Genomic DNA, 20,840 nt, shown 5'->3' on the forward strand with positions numbered 1-20,840 from the left:
CAGGCAGAGGACAGCATTCGGCGGAACAGGTCTTTCCCTCAGTCGAGGCCTGCTAGTTCTTTGGGTCCCCGTGCCCAAACTTTCAAGAAGTCTGGATCTTCTTCTTCCTCTGGTTCTGGGGGTGTTGTCCGTTTTGGTAAGAAGGACAAGTGTGATCACTGTGGGAAGAACCATCCATCCGACAAGTGCCGTAGAGCTTCTGGAGCTTGTTTCCGTTGTGGAGAGACTGGTCATATCCGGAGGGATTGTCCACAGTCTGGGGGAGGCGGTTCTGGTTCAGGTTCAGGATCGGGTTCTCAGGCTACCGTACAGCAGAGGTCGCAGGGACAGTCTGCTGGGAGTTCTCATTTGAGGCCACGAGCTTCTGGCCAGGTGTTTGCCCTGAGACATGATCAGGCTGTGGAGGAGAAAGAGAAAGTCATCGCAGGTACATTTATGCTTTATGGTATACCTGCTCTTGTACTTATTGACACTGGTGCATCTCATTCCTTCATTTCTGCACGTTTTGTTAAGAGGCATAAGTTACCATGCATTGCACTAGACGTAGTGATGTCTGTTTCTACTCCGACGGGCCAATCTGCTTTGGCTAAGCGTCTAGTGATGGGTTGCCCTTTAGAGTTCGAAGGGAATGTTCTGTTGGCGAATCTCATGGTCCTGGCGATGGACGACTTTGATTGCATTCTGGGAATAGATGTGCTGACTACCTATCGAGCTTCAGTGGACTGCTATCAGAGATTAGTACGCTTTCATCCGGAAGGGAGTGAGAGTTGGTTTTTCTATGGTGAGGGAGCGCGACCCCCGATGCCTTTGGTATCAGCTTTGAGAGCCTGTCGAGCTCTGGAGTCTGGCGGGGAAGGCTACCTTATCTACGCAGTTGATTTGTCCGCTGAGAGTATTGGGTTAGAGAGCATTCCGGTTGTGGATGAATTTCCAGATGTGTTTCCTGATGAGATTCCGGGTTTTCCTCCTGCTAGGGAAGTCGAGTTTGGCATAGAGTTGATGCCGGGTACTTCGCCTATTGCTAGAGCACCGTATCGTCTGGCTCCGTCAGAGATGCGTGAGTTGAAGAATCAGCTACAGGATCTTTTAGACAAGGGGTACATTCGTCCTAGTGTGTCTCCTTGGGGAGCTCCTGTTCTCTTCGTAAAGAAGAAGGATGGGTCGATGCGGCTGTGCATTGACTATCGGCAGCTGAATCGAGTGACTGTGAAGAACAAGTATCCGTTGCCTCGTGTTGATGACTTGTTTGACCAGCTGCAGGGCACGTCAGTTTACTCCAAGATTGACTTGAGATCTGGGTATCATCAGTTAAGAGTCCGTGATCAGGATGTAGCCAAGACTGCGTTCCGTACTCGCTATGGGCATTACGAGTTCCTAGTGATGCAATTTGGTTTGACTAATGCGCCGGCTATATTCATGGATCTGATGAACCGTGTCTTCAGGGAGTATTTGGGCAAGTTTGTCGTGGTCTTCATTGACGACATCCTGGTTTATTCGCGTAATACGGAAGAGCATGTTTCTCACTTGCGGTTGGTACTGCAGACTCTTCGAGATGAGCAGTTGTACGCCAAGCTGAGCAAGTGTGAGTTCTGGATGGATAGAGTGGTCTTTCTTGGCCATATCATATCCAGGGAGGGGATTTCTGTCGATCCAAGCAAGATTGAAGCGGTACTTAATTGGTCGCGTCCGACGACAGTTGCTGAGATCCGTAGTTTTCTGGGTCTAGCAGGGTATTATCGTCGCTTCATTCTGAACTTCTCTCAGTTAGCTCGACCGTTGACGCAGCTTATCCGCAAGGGTGTGGATTTTGAGTGGTCCTCCGAGTGTGAGGAGAATTTCCGTGAGCTTCGACGGCGGTTGACTTCTGCGCCGGTATTAGCATTACCGTCAGGATCTGGAGGGTATGTAGTTTACACGGATGCTTCTCTTCAGGGGTTAGGCTGTGTCCTGACTCAGAATGGGCATGTGATCGCATACACTTCTAGACAGCTGAAGCTTCACGAGGACAACTACCCAGTCCATGATTTGGAGTTAGCAGCCATTGTGTTCGCTTTGAAGATCTGGCGTCATTATCTTTATGGCGAGAAATTTGAGATCTTCACCGACCATAAGAGTCTCAAGTATTTGTTCACTCAGGCAGAATTGAACATGAGACAGAGACGTTGGATGGACTTGCTTAAGGACTATGATTGCGAGATTAAGTACCATCCGGGAGCTGCTAATCTCACCGCTGATGCTTTGAGTCGCAAGGTGCGACTATCCGCACTTCAGACTTGTTCGATGTCTAGTGCGATCAGTGACTGTTGTACTTCAGGTTTTACCTTCAAGCATAAGAAAGGTATGCAGAGTATCCAGATGTTTGCGATATTATCTGAGCCAGCCTTGTATTCGCGGATCCGAGATGCTCAGATGTCTGATTCAAAGACCCAGCGTTTAGCTCGTCTAGCTAACGAGGGTAGCTCGTCTGGATTTCATTATCAGTCAGATGGATTTCTGTGTTTGTCTGGTAGGCTTGTGATTCCACAGGATGAAGAGTTGCGAGAGGAGATTTTATCTCAGGCACATCGCACTAAGTTGAGTATTCATCCTGGGAGCAACAAGATGTACAAGGATCTACGTACTCGTTTCTGGTGGAAGGGAATGAAACGCAGTGTTTATCAGTTTGTTTTGAGATGTTTGGTGTGTCAGCAGGTCAAGGCAGAGCACCGACGACCTGGAGGATTGCTTCACAGTCTGCCTATTCCTGAATGGAAATGGGAGTTTATCACTATGGACTTTGTGACCCATTTGCCGGTATCCCCGAGGAACTGTGATGCTATCTGGGTGGTGGTGGACCGACTCACCAAGTCAGCGCATTTCATTGCCTATAGCCGAGAGTACTCTGTGGATCGCATGGCACGGATGTACATTCAGGAGATCGTTCGACTTCATGGAGTTCCTGTGAGCATTGTCAGCGATCGGGACCCCAGGTTTACTTCTAGAATCTGGGGGAGTGTTCAGCGTGCGATGGGTACTACTCTCAGTTTGAGTACAGCCTATCATCCGGAGACTGATGGTCAGTCAGAGCGCACTATCCGTAAGTTAGAGGATATGCTTAGAGCGTGCGTCATGGATTTTGGTTCAGCCTGGCAGGATCATTTGCCGTTGATCGAGTTCGCTTACAACAACAGCTATCACACTAGTATTGGGATGGAACCTTTTGAAGCGTTGTATGGGCGACGTTGTCGTACTCCACTCTTCTGGGAAGAAGTGGGGGAGAGACAGGCTGAAGGACCGGAGTTTATCCAGCAGGCGATAGACATTGTTGATCAGATCAAGAAACGGATTAAGACTGCACAGGATCGTCAGGCCAGTTATGCTAATATCAAGCGTAGGCCTTTGCAGTTCGAGGTCGGGGAGAAAGTGTTTTTGAGAGTGTCACCTTTCCGCAAGATTCTCAGATTTGGCCTTAAGGGCAAGTTGTCTCCCAGATTTATCGGTCCGTTCGAGATCTTGGAGAGTATTGGCGATTTGGCTTATCGACTAGCATTGCCACCGCATCTATCCAGCATTCACGACGTGTTCCACGTATCTCTGTTGCAACGGTATGTGGCGGATGAATCTCATATTCTGCAGCGGTCTGAGGTTCAGGTAGACAAGGATTTGACTTATGTTGAAAAACCTCTTCGTATCCTTGATTATAAGGATAAGGTTTTACGGAACAAAGTCATTCCTTTGGTTTTAGTTCAGTGGCAGCGCCGAGGCACTGAGGAAGCTACTTGGGAGCTTGAGGACAGGATGCGTAAAGACCATCCTGAGTTGTTTTGATTTCATTCTTTAAGTTGTATTCAGTTGCAAACTCTGTAAACGTTTGATTTGAATAAAGAATGTTTCTGATTTCTGTATTTGCATTCGGTACTTAAGATCTGATTTCGAGGACGAAATATCTTAAGTGGGGGAGAATGTAGTAGCCCGTACCCTAATTGAGTAATTAAAGGATTAATGCTAATTAATTGAATTGGGTATTGGACGGATCAGAAGCTCCGAAGGCACGATCGGAAGCTCCGAACGGGATTGGAAGCTCCGATGAGCGATCGGAGGCACCGATGTTATTACGTCAGGCATGACGTGTGGTTGGATCGGAAGCTCCGATCAGGACCGGAAGCTCCGATCACCCCTATCCGGAGTCATCAAGTGATATTTTGACACGTGGTAGATCAGGATCTTCGGAAGCTCCGATGACAGGATCGGACGTTTCGATCAAGGATCGGAAGTTCCGATCGTTGTCTATAAATAGAAGGCCGAGACTTCACTTTCATTTGCCAATTCCGAGTTCTCCTTTCCTTTCTAGTCCTTTTGGAGCGGTTCTAGTCTTCTTAGGCTTGGTCCGGAGGTCGGCAAGGCGTTCGGTAGTCGTAGCGGAGTCGTGCCCAAGTTCTGGAGGCATCGACATCAAAGGGCTAACGACGGACGCAGGTATAGCTTTGCTCCCTATAAATATTTAGGAGTATGCAATAGCTTAGTTAAGGATTTTAGAGCACTTTAATGATAGTAGTATCATTTGGCAGTGTAGAGCAGACTAGGCGTGGACCTAGAGTTGGTAGAGCTTTCACTGTTTTGAGGTACGAAAGTACTGTTCGAAATATCCTGACTGAGTATGCATGTATTATATGACTGCATGATTTATATGCCATGATATTATGCTGCATTCATTTGCATCTTGCTGTATCTCCTTCGAGATGCCTGTAGTAGGGTTGTACCCTATCCTGTTAGTGGATGGACTTCCATCGATTTGGATCCGGCGTATCCACGGTTATCTCGGTATGGGAGCCACCTCCTGAAGCGACGGCATAGCGTGCTACATACCAGGGCCCGGTCTGTCTCTGTTATCTGATCCTTGACCTCGAGTCTATAGGGAGTTCACTTTGCATGCATGTATACTCATACTCTCGCACTGAGCGTTTTATGCTCACGTCTCGTACTCTGTATTTTCTGGACACCCTATTCCATGGGGCAGGTTTGCGATTGGACGAGGAGGGTGGATCCAGGAGGGGCTAGTCAGTGGTTGGCCAGCTGGAGCTTCGCTTAGGTTTTATTACTGTTGTTTTGGGTTTATTCAGCTATTCGATTTGGTTGTATATTATTGGATAAATTACAGATTTCTTTACTTGGGGTTGTAAACTATTTTATGGTTTCCGCAGTGTTATTCTGATATCTATTTAATTAAGTTAATTGCATGCATAAGTTCTGTTTAGTAGGTGACCCGGGTAAGGGTCACTACACAACTCATCGTCGTCAGAAAAATTCTTCTAAACTCAGTCACAATTCGAATCATCTTACGTTCTAAACCAAGAGACAAAGGGTCGATCATCATCTACTCTCGCACAACTTCTATAACGTGCCTCCAAAAACTCGTCAAACTCTGTCGTTGCACGAAATTTACACGAACATCAAGAATTCTGTCAACTAGTGCTAGATCGAGCACTACTACTCAATGAAATTCTTCTAAAGTTCGACTCATCTGATCTGGCTGTCCGTGGTTCTGAGGGTATCGAATCAAACGTAGTAGAAACTGACAACAAGATTCCCTTCAAAGTCTATGCCGAAAGGACAATGCATCAAGGATCTCAGTCTAAACTGACAGACTTCGGCAATTCATGACATCTGACAACCTCTGACAAGATATCAATTATTTCCTCTTCATCATAATCATTATGTATAGAAACCTATAACGGATCCTATCTATCGGTCAATCAAAATCAGACAGTAGATAAAATAAGAACAAATTCTTCGGTTCTAAACATCAGTTGCTGCATTCACTCCTTCTGTTAAAAAGATTCAAATCAGAAATCTCAATAAGAAGAAAACCAAATACTGCAAGATCATCCGCACTGAAACTCAGAATACAGAAGAACGGATAATCAGAAATTCCATCATCAAATAAACAGATCAAAGAAATTCATTCATTCCGCTCAGAATTTCAAACATCGAGATTAGTCTACAACCGATCGGCGAACAATTCTGAAAAGATTGTCGAAAACTCTTTACGATCAGTACAATTCTCATATCCAGAAAACAAGAATTCATCAATAAGAACTCCTAATTTCAACTCATATTCTGGGAGATTCGGTCAACATAAAATTCTTCAAAAAAACAGGAGTATTTGTCAAAACAAACGGCCTGTCAAAAGCTCAAAATGGCCATACCTCAATCGGAAACGCTTCTGAGAAAGCTCACTTCACAAACTTTCTGTAGATAAAACTTCGGATCTCAAATCAGCGTCGAACTCGTTCTGAAAATCGGGACCAATCTAGAAGTTCAATCCGAACAACTTCATTCGTTCAATAACCACTGGCACATCAACCAGTTCAGGTTACAATAAAATACATCAACTGTAAAGTTTCGAGAGTTCGTTCATACTATTCTGTAACAACAGTCATTCTACAGAATAAAACAAGAATTCTTAGAATCGAGATTTCTTAACAGATTATTCCATCACTCGATCAACGATACTCAGGTGACATCTCATCTCAGACTCAACAAAGTAGCCTTGCCACGAAAATCATCCAAATGCAATCTCAATTCCCTTCTGAATCAGAAAAGACTGTACAACAGAAAATCGGATCGCTCTCTCTCTGACTGCTGACAGTTCAAAACATCAGAAGCTATACTTCGAACTTCATGCTTCATCATCCTCTATTCGATCTGATTCCTCAATTCATCAAACATCTTCCGATCATCTGGAAGAACTCTGAATAAACTACAAAATGCAAATCTCTTGATACTCTGTCTCAAACCGAAACATCTGGCACAACAAAAGTTATACGCTAAAAGGCATCACTAAAACCCTGAAACTCAGATTATACTCAGATCTGATCTATCTTCATCGGATTCTAAAAGGTCGAATCAGATTCCAAAGCGTTCTCTATCTTCTCAATCAACTCTGGTTTGAAGTCGAATGAAGGAGTCAAGGTACACATCCCATCTATTCCAGTCTCTAACAGAAGTGTAGCAATCATCTGTCAAAGAGAACAACTGAAGTAGATAAAATAAGATCAGATCATACAGCTTAAGATCTTAGCGGTTACCATCAGTTCTCCAGATAACAATAAAAATTTGCAGTCAGAAAAATCATCCTCTAAAACTCTCTCTCCCAAAACAAAATCAGTTCGGACTGCGACAATCAAAACTTCTATCTTCCTAGATCATAATAGATTACTGAAATCTTTCAAGCAATAAGATCTATGTGAGATTCAAATCGTAACTAACATTGCGTCTCGAGCATCTTCAAATTCTTCGATGCTCAAGATAATACTGATTTCTTCTGAACAAGAATAAGTCTCAATACTCAATAAGAAGAAGTGGAAAGCACCAAAAGATCATCAAAGATACACTGAACAGAAGAACATAATCTGCTGAGTATTCGTCTAATCAACAATAATAATTCCTCAAAGGATTCGCGATAGCACTCGCTAAATCCAAGAATCTTCAAATTCAGATAAGGACGTCGAACCAATCATTTCATAAAAGCTCTAGTCTTGAGGTATTCAACAAAATTCCATATTCCCAGAGAAAGATGGAGGAAAATACAGCTCGGTCTCAAAAGATTCAGACGTCAGAAGAATAGCATAATTGATCGGCATGCAAATCTGCGAACAATTCTTAAAGAATCTGAAAGATCAATACGGCTCTTCGAAGGATAAAAGATTCATCGATAAGAATATTCAAGAACTCATCTATAAATCTATGAAAGATTCGGTTCAAAGGACTCATAAACATTGCAGATGCAATTCCAATTCAATCTGTACGATAAAAAAAATTCAAATTGGTCGTACCTCATTCCGAATTCGATCTCTGAAACCTCTTCCCTTCAGATTATCAGTCGATGATGTCTGATCAAAAATTAATGTTGAATTCATCCTCTCGACTCGGAGGTAAATCTGGAATCTCAACTAGAACAACATCAGCAAACTTAACATCTCTGATAAATCAACCAACACGGGCTGATTGAAGATATCATCTACATACATCAAACATTCCTCCGTACCATTCTGTAACAAACGGTAATCAACAATCAATAGAAAGGAATTCTTAATTCAGGAGTTTTACAGGAGGAAATCCATTCGTCTATCATCTCGGATCTGAATCTGGCAACTGTCTGAAATCAACCTCGGTTGCCCTGTACTCGGTTAATATACTACATTGATAATATAATCAAATTTGATAACCGAAGTATAGTACTGTTCAGTACAATAAACTCCCATTGAATCAAAGTTCAAAAATTCGAACTAAACTCACCGCAACTAATTCAGATACTCAAATGTAGAGGAAGTATTAATCTAACTTCTCAATAAGAAGAAAAAGTTGCATCAATATCTAACAGAAAAAGAGTCGAAAGACTAAAATCGAACAATTACCTGCTTCATCATCGTCAAGAGCAGTTAGAGTCTGTGAATATTCGAGCAAGTACTAAAGCCTGTCGCAGAAACTCGGATTTAACAAACTCTACAAAATGAACAAACCTTTTTTCTCTAAGGCTTTCTTCTTTGATAACCACCAACTTTTCGCAATGTCTTGCAGTTGGTAACCAACTAACTGAATCCGTCGTTCGTCGCTGTAGTTAAAAGAATCAAACAACTGATAGATCACTTCTAATCAGCTTACACACCAAAACTCATTCTCAGAACTCCTCAGAGTTGAAGGTTAACAGACTGAAATCTCATCAGTAATGCTTTCATCAGTGTCGGAGTGACATCCATCAGTTTAGTCACAGAACAATTCTGTACAATCGGGTTCGCTACTAGTTGAATCCTGTTCAAACTTGCCGAGTAGAAAATCTTATTCAAGAGGATTAGGACACAACATCTCAATCACATCTATCCGGTGTCCAACAATCTCAGCTCGACATACTCATTTGATCTCAAGAGTATTCAACGCAACTAGTAACCCGAAACAGTTCGTATCTCAATTAATTCATGCTTTAAAAATTAAATCACATATCCAAGTAATTCAAATAATTCTCAATCATAAAGCATGCTCGCATATTCTTCAATCATAGAATTAATCAATCACATGCGAGAAATTGAATTCAAGCGAACTCAATCTACCCCGCTCTCTTCTAAATTCAGTCCAAGAATCTTATCGCTCTGATACCACTTAATGTGAGACCCCGATTCTAATCTTCTAATCTCGGAACTAAACAACGATTCCAATACAAGAAACAAGACTAAAACAAATAATTTTTTTTTTAAAGGAACAGTGCCCGCTCGATCGGTAAACACTTACCGATCGAGCGACAGCAAAATGACTCATCCTCTGCCTCTGAACAAAGGTGCTCGCTCGATCGGTAAGATCCTACCGATCGAGCGGCACCAATTCTGCAGAAAAAAACAGATGCTGCTCAACTCATTCAAATCCAATTCTTTCAAACTAACACCATTCAACATGCAACAATCATCCAAAAATGATGCATAATCAAATACAAGGTAGTTCTAGAGTTATACATTCATCCAAACTAATAGAACATGATTTGGTTAAGGGTTTACAACACCAAAATACAACAAGAGTTTGAATACAATTCAACTCCTAAAACCAAGGGCCTCACTCTATCCTCTCAATCACCTAGCCATGCTGCCTCTGACTCGGTCCTGCCCCACCTGTTTCCAAGTACACATACAAACAAAGACAATAGCTGGATAATCTGGTGAGAATACAATTCCCAGTAAAAGAGACTATCATGCAATATCAACAACCATATCAAACATGATATGAATCAATTCTCACATATATCACTTCAAGTAAAATCAATCCTTCATTCAAGTACTGAATTAAAATGATATGCATGTCTTTAAAACATCTGGATTATCTGACTCAGATAATCAATAGAATTCTTCTTTCTTTCTTTCTTCGGTTTGGGATCCCGAGGTTAAAATATCCAACAATCACACCGAACTCCCCTCTCGAGGTGGACGAGGCATATTTTAATCCTCTAGACTCCAGAGCATTATAGAGAGTTTATTTGACAAGGTATAAAATCTCCAACCAGGTCACTCAACTACAATCTCTAGATCGTCTAATCAAATTGAAATGAATCAAGGCTCAATATGAATGCATATGTCATCTCATGCATTCTAATATCATTTCAATCATCAATTCATGTAGGCATTCAATCATGCTTTCATTCATCAATTCAAATAATCATTCAATCATGATTCCAAATAAACATTCCATCATGATTTCAAATAAGCATTCAATCATGCAAGTATGTGAATTCTTCGGAACACTCGAATAAAGTCTAATTCGAGTTAATCATTCCATTCAAGTCTAAGTCGTCTTTTACCTTATTCGCTTTGAAGGTACTCCAATCTGAAATCAATAATAAGGATAATAATCAATATTTAATCAAATTCATTCAAAACACAATCACACTTCTTCGATTGATAAAATAAGAAATTCGATACTGTACCGACTTCAATCTTCCAAACTGACCAAAGCTACTATCTCGCAACTCTGTTGACTTCACTACAATCTAACAGAAGAAGTCATAAGGATCAATATCGACATCCAAAAGCTCAATCAAACTCGATAAGATCAAAATATTGAACGAAGTCCAAAACTCAAACTGACGGCATAACGGCTATAAACTGATCAAACCGAAAACGCAGACAGCAAGATATCAATTCAATAAACTCATTTCAATCAGTACATATCATTTCCAATCCAATCCCAACACATCTCAATTTCAAAGATTTCGAAAATCACTCAGAAAATCATAACAAATCCGAACGTCGCTCTATTTCAAAACCGACAGATAATAAACGACCAGAACTCCGCCAAGAACAACATACTCAAATCTCAATCGATTCTAACAACATCCAAAAACTAGAATGTATCTGATCGTAGAAAAACTTACGATAGAACGAAGCTCTCGCAGCCGTGATCGCTAATCTGCCTTCAGAAATAATTTCCAACGGACGGATCGAGCTCGGGGAGAAATCTGGAAGCTCGAAGAACAAGGGAAACGCTACAATGGAGGGAGGAGGCGATGGGGAAAGAGATGAAGTGATGAGGAGACTAGTCAAGGCCTCCATAATATAACAAAACCACAATTTGCATTTCAGTCCCTGAATTTTCCAAAAATTGCTTTCTAGTCCCTGATCAAAATCGAATCGGCCCTCGACTTCTAAAATCTATGATTTTCTCAAATAAAGTCCATTAAGATAATTTCGGGGCGTTACATGTATTTTCCTTCTGCACTCCGTCAGATGAAGGCGGGTGAGTTACTGAGTCTGCGTCAGGGATCTATATATATTGAGGATTATCAGCAAAAGTTTTTTGATCTATTGTCCTATTGCCCCGAGATCGCTGATAGTTCCGAGATGAAGTACAATCTGTTCCTTCAGTGCCTTAACCCGGAGATTCATGACCGTGTGGCGGTCTGTGATGATATGAACTACGAGGTTTTGGTGAGCTGTTGTCATCAGGTGGAGGATAGCATTCGGCGTAACAGGTCTTTCTCTCAGTCTAGACCTGTGAGTTCTTTGGGTCCCCGTGCTCAGTCTTTCAAGAAGTTCGGATCTAATTCTTCTTTCTCTGGTTTCGCTGGTGTTGTTCGTTTTGGGAAGAAAGAGAAGTGCGACCATTGCGGGAAGAACCATCCGACCGACAGATGCCGTAAAGCTTCTGGAGCATGTTTCCGTTGTGGAGAGGTTGGTCATCTCCGGAGGGATTGTCCACTATCTGGGGGAGGCGGTTTTGGTTCTGGTTCGGGATCGGGTTCTCAGGCCACCATTCAGCAGAGGTCGCAGGGAAAGCCTGCAGGGAGTTCTCACTTGAAGCCGTGGGCTTCTGGCCAGGTGTTTACCTTGAGGCACGATCAGGCAGTAGAGGAGAATGAGAAGGTCATCACAGATACATTTCTGTTATATGGTATACCTGCTCTTGTACTTATTGACACTAGTACATCTTATTCCTTTATTTCTGCATGTTTTGTTAAGAGACATAAGTTACCATGCATTGCACTAGACGTAGTACTTTCTATTTCTAGTCCGACGGGCCATCTGTTTTGACTAAGCGTCTAGTGATGAGTTTCCCTTTAGAGTTCGAAGGGAACATTCTGTTAGCGAATCTCATGGTTTTGGCAATGGATGATTTTGATTGTATTCTTGGGATAGACATGCTAACTACCTATTGAGCTTCAGTGGACTGCTATCAGAGATTAGTACGCTTTCATCTGAATGGGAGTGATAGCTGGTTTTTCTGTGGCGAGGGAGTGCGACCCCCGATGCCTTTGGTATCAGCTTTGAGAGCATGTCGAGCTCTAGAGTCTGGCTGGGAAGGTTACCTCATCTATGCAGTTGATTTGTCCGATGAGAGCGTTAGGATAGAGAGTATTCCGATTGTGGATGAATTCCAAGATGTATTTCCTTATGAGATTCCGGGTTTTCCTCCTGCTAGGGAAGTCGAGTTTGGCATAGAGTTGATGCTGGATACTTCGCCTATTTCTCGAGCACCGTATCGTCTGGCTCCGTCAAAGATGCGATAGTTGAAGAATCAGTTACAGGATCTTTTGGACAAGGGGTACATTCATCCTAGTGTATCTCCTTTGGGAGCTCCTGTTCTCTTTGTGAAGAAGAAGGATGGGTCTATGCGGTTGTGCATTAACTACCGACAGCTGAACCGAGTTACTGTAAAGAACAAGTATCCTTTGCCTCGTATTGATAAATTATTTGATCAGCTGCAGAGTACTTTGGTTTACTCCAGGATTGACTTGAGATCTGGATATCATCAGATGAGAGTCCAAGATCAGGACATAGCCAAGACTGCATTCTGTACTCACTATGGGCATTACGAGTTTCTAGTGATGCCATTTGGTTTGACAAATGCACCGGCTATATTTATGGATCTGATGAACCGTGTCTTCAGGGAGTATTTGGACAAGTTTGTCGTGGTATTCATTGACGAAATTCTGGTGTATTCGCGTAATGCGAACGAGCATGTTTCTCACTTGAGGTTGGTACTACAGACTCTTCGGAATGAGCAGTTGTACGCCAAACTGAGTAAGTGTGAGTTCTGGATGGATCGAGTTGTCTTTCTTGGCCATATCATATCCAGGGAGGGGGTTTCTGTTAATCCGAGCAAGATTGAGGTTGTGCTTAATTGGTCCCATCCGACGAAGGTTGCTGAAATCCGGAGTTTTCTGGGTCTAGCAGGATATTATCGTCGCTTTATTTTGAACTTCTCTCAGCTAGCGACCATTGACGCAGCTTACCCGCAAGGGTGTTGATTTCGAGTGGTCCTCAGAGTGTGAGGAAAATTTTTGTGAACTTCGACGACGGTTGACTTCTGCGTCAATGTTGGCATTACCGTCAGGATCTGGAGGATATGTGTAGTGACCCATACCGAGATCACCTACTAAACACAACTTAGGCATGCAATTAACTTAATTAAACAAAATTCAGAAATAAACTGCGGAAGAAATAAATATTATACAATCCCAAGGAAAGGAATCTGTAAATACCCAAATATAATACAATCAAATCGAACAGCTGTATCAACCCAATACAAAAGAATAAACCTAGACGAAGCTCCAACTGGCCAACCACTGTCTAGCCCCTCTTGGATCCACCCGCGTCATTCAATCGTAATCCTGCCCCATGGAATAGGGTGTCCAGAAACACAGAGTACGAGATGTGAGGATAAAAAGCTCAGCACGAGAGTATGAGTATAAATGCATGCAAAGTGAACTCCCTACACACTCGAGGTCAAGAATTTGATAACAAAGACAGACCGGGCCCTGGTATGTAGCATGTTGTGCCATCTCTTCAGGAGGTGGCTCCCATACCGGAAATACTAGTGGATACTTTGGACCCAAATCGATGGAAGTTCATCCACAAACAGGATAGGGTACAACCCTACTAATAGACATCTCGAAGGAGATAACTCAATATGCAAATGTATGCAGCATAAAATCATGGCATATAAATCATGCAGTCACATAATACATGCATACTCAGTCAGGATATCTTGAACAGTACTTTAGTACCTCAAATGCTAGGCGCGCTCTACCAGTCCGAACTACAATGCCAAATGATACTAACATCATTATAGTGCTCTAAAAGCCTTAACTAAGCTATTGCATACTCCTAAATATTTTTATGAAGCAAAAGCTATACCTTCGTCCGTCGTCAGCCCTTTGCTGTCGTTGCCTCAAAACTTGACCACAGCTCCGCTGAGATGCCTGGATCGCTACGCCACTTCCGGATTTCCAACGGGACGCCTAGAATGTCCTAGATCTAAGCTGGAAGACCAAGGAATCGAGAGAAGAGAGGTGAATGGTGCGACTGAAAATGAATCTAGGCCTTCCTATTTATAGACGGAGTTCGGGCCGTCCGAACCAAGCTTCGGAGCGTCCAAACACGATCGGACCATCCGATCTTGAATTCGGGTCGTCCGAACCCAATAATGCGTCATTTCTTATGTCAGCACAGTGACGTCATCCATGACTTCTGTTGGCAGAACAATCGGAGCGTCCGAACTTGCCTTCGGATCATCCGATCCAGTTCGGAGCCTCCGATCATCCACTTCGGATCGTCCGAACTCAATTTTAGAAAATGCGATTAGTTCCTTAATCTCTTTAATTTGTTACGGATTACTACACTCTCCCCCACTTAAGATATTTCGTCCTCGAAATCAGATCTTAAGTACTTAATGTAAAACAACAAGCTGAAACATCTTTTATTCAAAAGAAAAATTTACAGTGTTTACAACTGAATACAACACTGAAACAAATCAAAACAACTCAGGATGTTCTGAACGCATCCTGCTTTCGAGCTCCCAAGTAGCTTCTTCAGTGCCTCGACGCTGCCACTGAACTAAAACCAAAGGAATGACTTTATTCCACAAGATCTTATCCTTATGATCTAGGATACAAATAGGTTTTTCAACATAAGTCAAATCCTTATCCACCTAAACTTCAGAAGGCTGCAGAATATGAGATGGATCTGCCACATACCGTCGCAATAGAGATACGTGAAACACGTCATGAATACTGGACAGATACGGTTGCAAAGCCAGACGATAAGCCAAATCTCCAATGCTCTCTAAGATCTCAAACGAACCGATAAACCTAGGAGACAACTTGCCCTTGAGGCCAAATCTGAGAATTCTTCGGAAAGGTGACACTCTCAGAAACACTTTCTCCGGAATCACAAGACTACCAGACAAACACAGAAAGCCATCTGATTGATAGTGAAATCCAGACGTACTACCCTCGTTGGCTAGACGAGCCAAACGCTGGGTCTTTGAATCAGACATCTGAGCATCCCGAATACGCAAATATAAAGCTGGCTCAGATAGTATTGCAAACATTAGGATACTCTGCATACCTTTCTTGTCCTTTAAGGTTTACCCTGAAGAGCAACACTCTTCGATCGCACTAGACATCGAACAAGTCTGAAGTGCGGATAGTCGCACCTTGCGACTCAAGGCATCAGCAGTGAGATTAGCAGCTCCCGGATGGTACTTAATCTCGCAATCATAGTCCTTAAGAAAGTCCATCCAACATCTCTGCCTCATGTTCAACTCTGTCTGAGTGAACAAATACTTGAGATTCTTGTGGTCGGTGAGAACTCAAATTTCTCGACATACAGATAATGACGCAAGATCTTCAAAGCAAATACAATGGCTGCCAACTCCAAATCATGAACCGGATAATTGTCTTCGTGCAACTTCAACTGTCTAGAAGCGTACGCGATCACATGCCCATTCTGAGTTAGGACACAACCCAACCCCTGAAGAGAAGCATCTGTGTAAACCACGTACCCTCCAGATCCTGACGGTAATGCCAACACCGGCGCAGAAGTCAACCGCCGTCGAAGCTCACAAAAATTCTCCTCACACTCGGAGGACCACTCAAAATCAACACCTTTGCGGGTAAGCTACGTCAACGGTCGAGCTAGCTGAGATAAATTCAGAATGAAGCGACGATAATAACCTGCTAGACCTAAAAAACTACGGATCTCAGTAACCGTCTTCGGACGCGACCAATTAAGCACAACCTCAATCTTGCTCGGATCAACAAAAATCCCCTCCCTGGATATGATATGGCCAATAAAAACCACTCGATCCATCCAGAACTCACACTTGCTCAATTTGGCGTACAACTGCTTATCCCGAAGAGTCTGTAGTACTAATCGCAAGTGTGAAACATGCTCGTCCGCATTACGCAAATACACCAATATGTCCTCAATGAAGACCACGACAAACTTGTCCAAAAACTCCCTGAAGACACGGTTCATCAGATCCATAAATATAGCCGGCGCATTAGTCAATCCAAATGGCATCACTAAAAACTCGTAATGCCCATAGCGAGTATGGAATGCAATCTTGGCTATGTCCTAATCTCGGACTCTCATCTGATGATACCCAGATCTCAAGTCAATATTGGAGTAAACCGAAGTACCCTGCAGTTGATCAAACAAGTCATCAATACGAGGCAAAGGATACTTGTTCTTCACAGTAACTCGATTCAGCTGTCGGTAGTCAATGCACAACCGCATAGACTCATCCTTCTTCTTCACAAAAAGAATAGGAGCTCCCCAAGGAGATACACTAGGACAAATGTACCCCTTGTCCAAAAGATCCAGTAACTGATTCTTCAAATCTCGCATCTCTGACGGAGCCAGACGATATGGTGCTCGAGAAATAGGCGAAGTACCCTGCATCAACTCTATGCCAAAATTGACTTCCCTAGCAGGAGTAAAACCCGGAATCTCATCTGGAAAAACATCTGAGAATTCATCCACAACAGGAATACTCTCTATCCCAACGCTCTCAGCGGACAAATCAACTGCATAGATAAGGTAGCCTTCCCCGCCAGACTCTAGAGCTCGACAGGCTCTCAACGCTAATACCAAAGGCATCGGGGGTCGCGCTCCCTCACCATAGAAAAACCAGCTATCACTCCCATCTCGGTGAAAGCGTACTAATCTCTGATAGCAGTCCACTGAAGCTTGATAGGTAGTCAGCATGTCTATCCCCAGAATACAATCAAAGTCGTCCATTGCCAGAACCATGAGATTTGCTATTAAAATGTTTCCTTCGAACTCTAAAGGGCAACCCATCACTAGACGCTAAGCCAAAGCAGACTGACCCGCCGGAGTAGAAACAGAAACTACTACGTCTAGTGCAATGCATGGTAACTTATGCCTCTTAACAAAACGTGCAGAAATGAAGGAATGAGATGCACCAGTGTCATTAAGTACAAGAGCAGGTATACCATATAACAAAAATGTACCTGCGATGACCTTCTCATTCTCCTCCACAGCGTGATCGTGTCTCAAAGAAAAAACCTGGCTAGAAGCCCGCGGCTTCAAGTGAGAATTCCCAGCAGACTATCCCTGCGACCTCTGCTGAACGGTAGCCTGAGAACCAAATCCTGAACCAGAACCGCCTCCCCCAGATAGTGGGAAATCCCTCCGGAGATGACCCACCTCTCCACAACGAAAACAAGCTCCAGAAGCTCTACGACACTTGTCTGACAGATGGTTCTTCCCGCAATGGTCGCACTTCTCCTTCTTCCCAAAACGAACAACACCAGCGGAACCAGACGAAGAAGAATTAGATCCGGAATTCTTGAAAGTCTGAGCACGGGGACCCAAAGAACTTGCAGGCCTAGACTGAGAGAAAGACCTGTTCCGCCAAATGCTATCCTCCGCCTGGTGACAACGGCTCACCAAACCCTCGTAGGTCATATCATCACCAACCACCACACAGTCATGAATCTCAGGGTTAAGGTCCTGAAGGAACATATTGTACTTCATCTCTGAGCCATCAGCAATCTCGGAGCAATAGGATAATAGATCAAAGAACTTCTGCTGATACTCGTCAATAGACATGGCTCCCTATCGCAGACTCAGTAATTCACCCGCCTTCACCTGACGGAGTGCAGGAGGAAAATACAGCTTCTGAAAAGCTGTGCGGAACTCGGCTCAGGTGGCAACTCCTCTCGCCGCAACAAAAGGTACGGAAGTGAATCTCCACAACTTACGGGCTCGCCCGTCCAGAAGATAGCCAAGCATCTCCATCTTCTGCTCCTCAGTACAACCGAATGTCTGAAAATTCGTCTCCATGCGGTCTAACCAGTTCTCCGCATCCTCCGAAGACTCACCTCCGGTCAAGGGCTTAGGACCCATCTGCAATAATCGGCGCGCACTGAAATGATCCTCATCACGACGACGATGATGACGTTCCCGACGACGCTCACGATCATCATCTCCCCAGCGTCCACCTCCACTACCATGGCTACTCTGGTCATCGTAGTTCGCCATCTACAAAAGTACCTCACGGTTATCTTATGCAGAATCTAAATCCCAAGAATACTATTCATGCTCTGATACCATAAATGTAGTGACCCATACCTAGATCACCTACTAAACAGAACTTAGACATGCAATTAACTTAATTAAAAAGAATTCAGAAATAAACTGCGGAAGCAATAAATATTATACAATCCCAAGGAAAAGAATCTGTAAATACCCAAATATAATACAACCAAATCGAACAGCTGTATCAACCCAATACAAAAGAATAAACCTAGACGAAGCTCCAACTGGCCAACCACTGTCTAGCCCCTCTTGGATCCACCCGCCTCGTCCAATCGCAAACCTGCCCCATGGAATAGGGTGTCCAGAAACACAGAGTATGATACGTGAGAATAAAATGCTCAGCACGAGAGTATGAGTATAAATGCATGCAAAGTGAACTCCCTACACACTCGAGGTCAAGAATTTGATAACAAAGACAGACCGGGCCCTGGTATGTAGCACTTTGTGCCGTCGCTTTAGGAGGTGGCTCCCATACCAAAAATACCAGTGGATACTCCGGACCCAAATCTATGGAAGTCCATCCACAAACAGGATAGGGTACAACCCTACTATTAGACATATCGAAGGATATAGCTCAATATGCAAATGCATTCAGCATAAAATCATGGCATATAAATCATGCAGTCACATAATACATGCATACTCAGTCAGGATATCTCGAACAGTACTTTCATACCTCAAATTCTAGGCGCGCTCTACCAGCTCTAGGTCTACACCTATAATCCACACTACAATGCCAAATGATACTAACATCATTATAGTGCTCTAAAAGCCTTAACTAAGCTATTGCATATTCCTAAATATTTTTAGGAAGCAAAAGCTATACCTTCGTCCATCGTCAGCCATTTGCTGTCGTTGCCTCAAAACTAGACCACAGCTCCGCTGCGACTCCTGGATCGCTACGCCACTTTTGGATTTCCAACGGGACGCCTAAAATGTCCTAGATCTAAGCTGGAAGACCAAGGAATTAAGAGAAGAGAGGTGAATGGTGCGACTGAAAATGAATCTCGGCCCTCATATTTATAGACGGAGTTCGGGCCGTTCGAACCACGCTTCGGAGCGTCCGAACACGATCGGACCGTCCGATCTTGACTTCGGGTCGTCCGAACCCAGTAATGCGTCATTGCTTACGTCAGCACAATGACGTCATTCATGACGTCTGTCGGCAGAATGATCGGAGCGTCCGAACTTGCTTCGGATCGTCCGATCCAGTTCGGAGCCTCCGATCCTCCACTTCGGATCGTTCGAACTCAAGTTTAGCAAATGCGATTAGTTCCTTAATATCTTTAATTGGTTACGGGTTACTACAGTATGTGGTTTACACAGATTCTTCTCTTCAGGGGTTAGGTTGTGTCCTGACTCAAAATGGGCATGTGATCGCATATGCTTTTAGACAGTTGAAGTTGCATGAAGAAAATTATCCAGTTAATGATTTGGAGTTGGCAGCCATTATGTTCTCTTTGAAGATCTGGCTTCATTATCTGTATGGCGAGAAATTTGATATCTTCACCAACCACAAGAGTCTCAAGTACTTGTTCACTTAGGCTGAGTTAAACATGAGGCAGAGGCGTTGGATGGACTTGCTTAAGGACTATGATTGCGAGATTAAGTACCATCCGGGAGCTGCTAATCTCACTGCTGATCCTTGCGACTAGCCGCACTTCAGACTTGTTCGATGTCTAGTGCGATTGGAGATTGTTATTCTTCAGGGTATACCTTCAAGAACAAGAAAGATATGCAGAGTATCCAGATGTTTGCAGGTATTATCTGAACCAGATTTTTATTCGCGGATTTGGGATGCTCAGATGTCTGATCCGAAGACTCAGTGTTTGGCTCGTTTAGCAAACGAGGGTAGCACATCTGGATTTCACTATCAGTCAGATAGTTTTCTGTGTTTGTCTGGTAGGCTTGTGATTCTAGAGGATGAGGAGTTGCGAGAGGAGATTTTGTCTCAGGCACATCGCACTAAGTTGAGTATTCATCCGGGGAGTAACAAGATGTACAAAGATCTACGTACTCGATTTTGGTGGAAGGGAATGAAACGCAGTGTGTATCTGTATTGTGACGCCTAAAATTCAATCTACTAAATTTCATGCATTAAATTTAATAAATATTAGGATTATTATTTTTATGTTTAACTGATTTAAATTCTTTATGTGAATTATGTGTTAATAAAATATTTTTATTATTTATTCAAATAATTTTTATTGTACTAACTATTTAATTAATATTTTTAATTGTTTAAATTTTATCTGTCTAAATGATTTTATTGTGCAATTTAAATTGTTTTAAATATTTTGAAGGTTTAAGCTTGCATACTTAAATTATTTTAATTTTAATTTTTAATAGTTTAGTTTATTCTTTTCAATGATTTTTTAATTGTTTAGTTTATTCTTTTAAATGATTTTAACTGGTTAGCTTATTTGTTTAAATATTTTCGAATATCCAACTTATTTATTTTAAATATCCTTAGTT

This window comes from Henckelia pumila, chromosome 4 (assembly GCF_033568475.1).
Source record: "Henckelia pumila isolate YLH828 chromosome 4, ASM3356847v2, whole genome shotgun sequence".
Lineage (NCBI taxonomy): Eukaryota > Viridiplantae > Streptophyta > Magnoliopsida > Lamiales > Gesneriaceae > Henckelia > Henckelia pumila.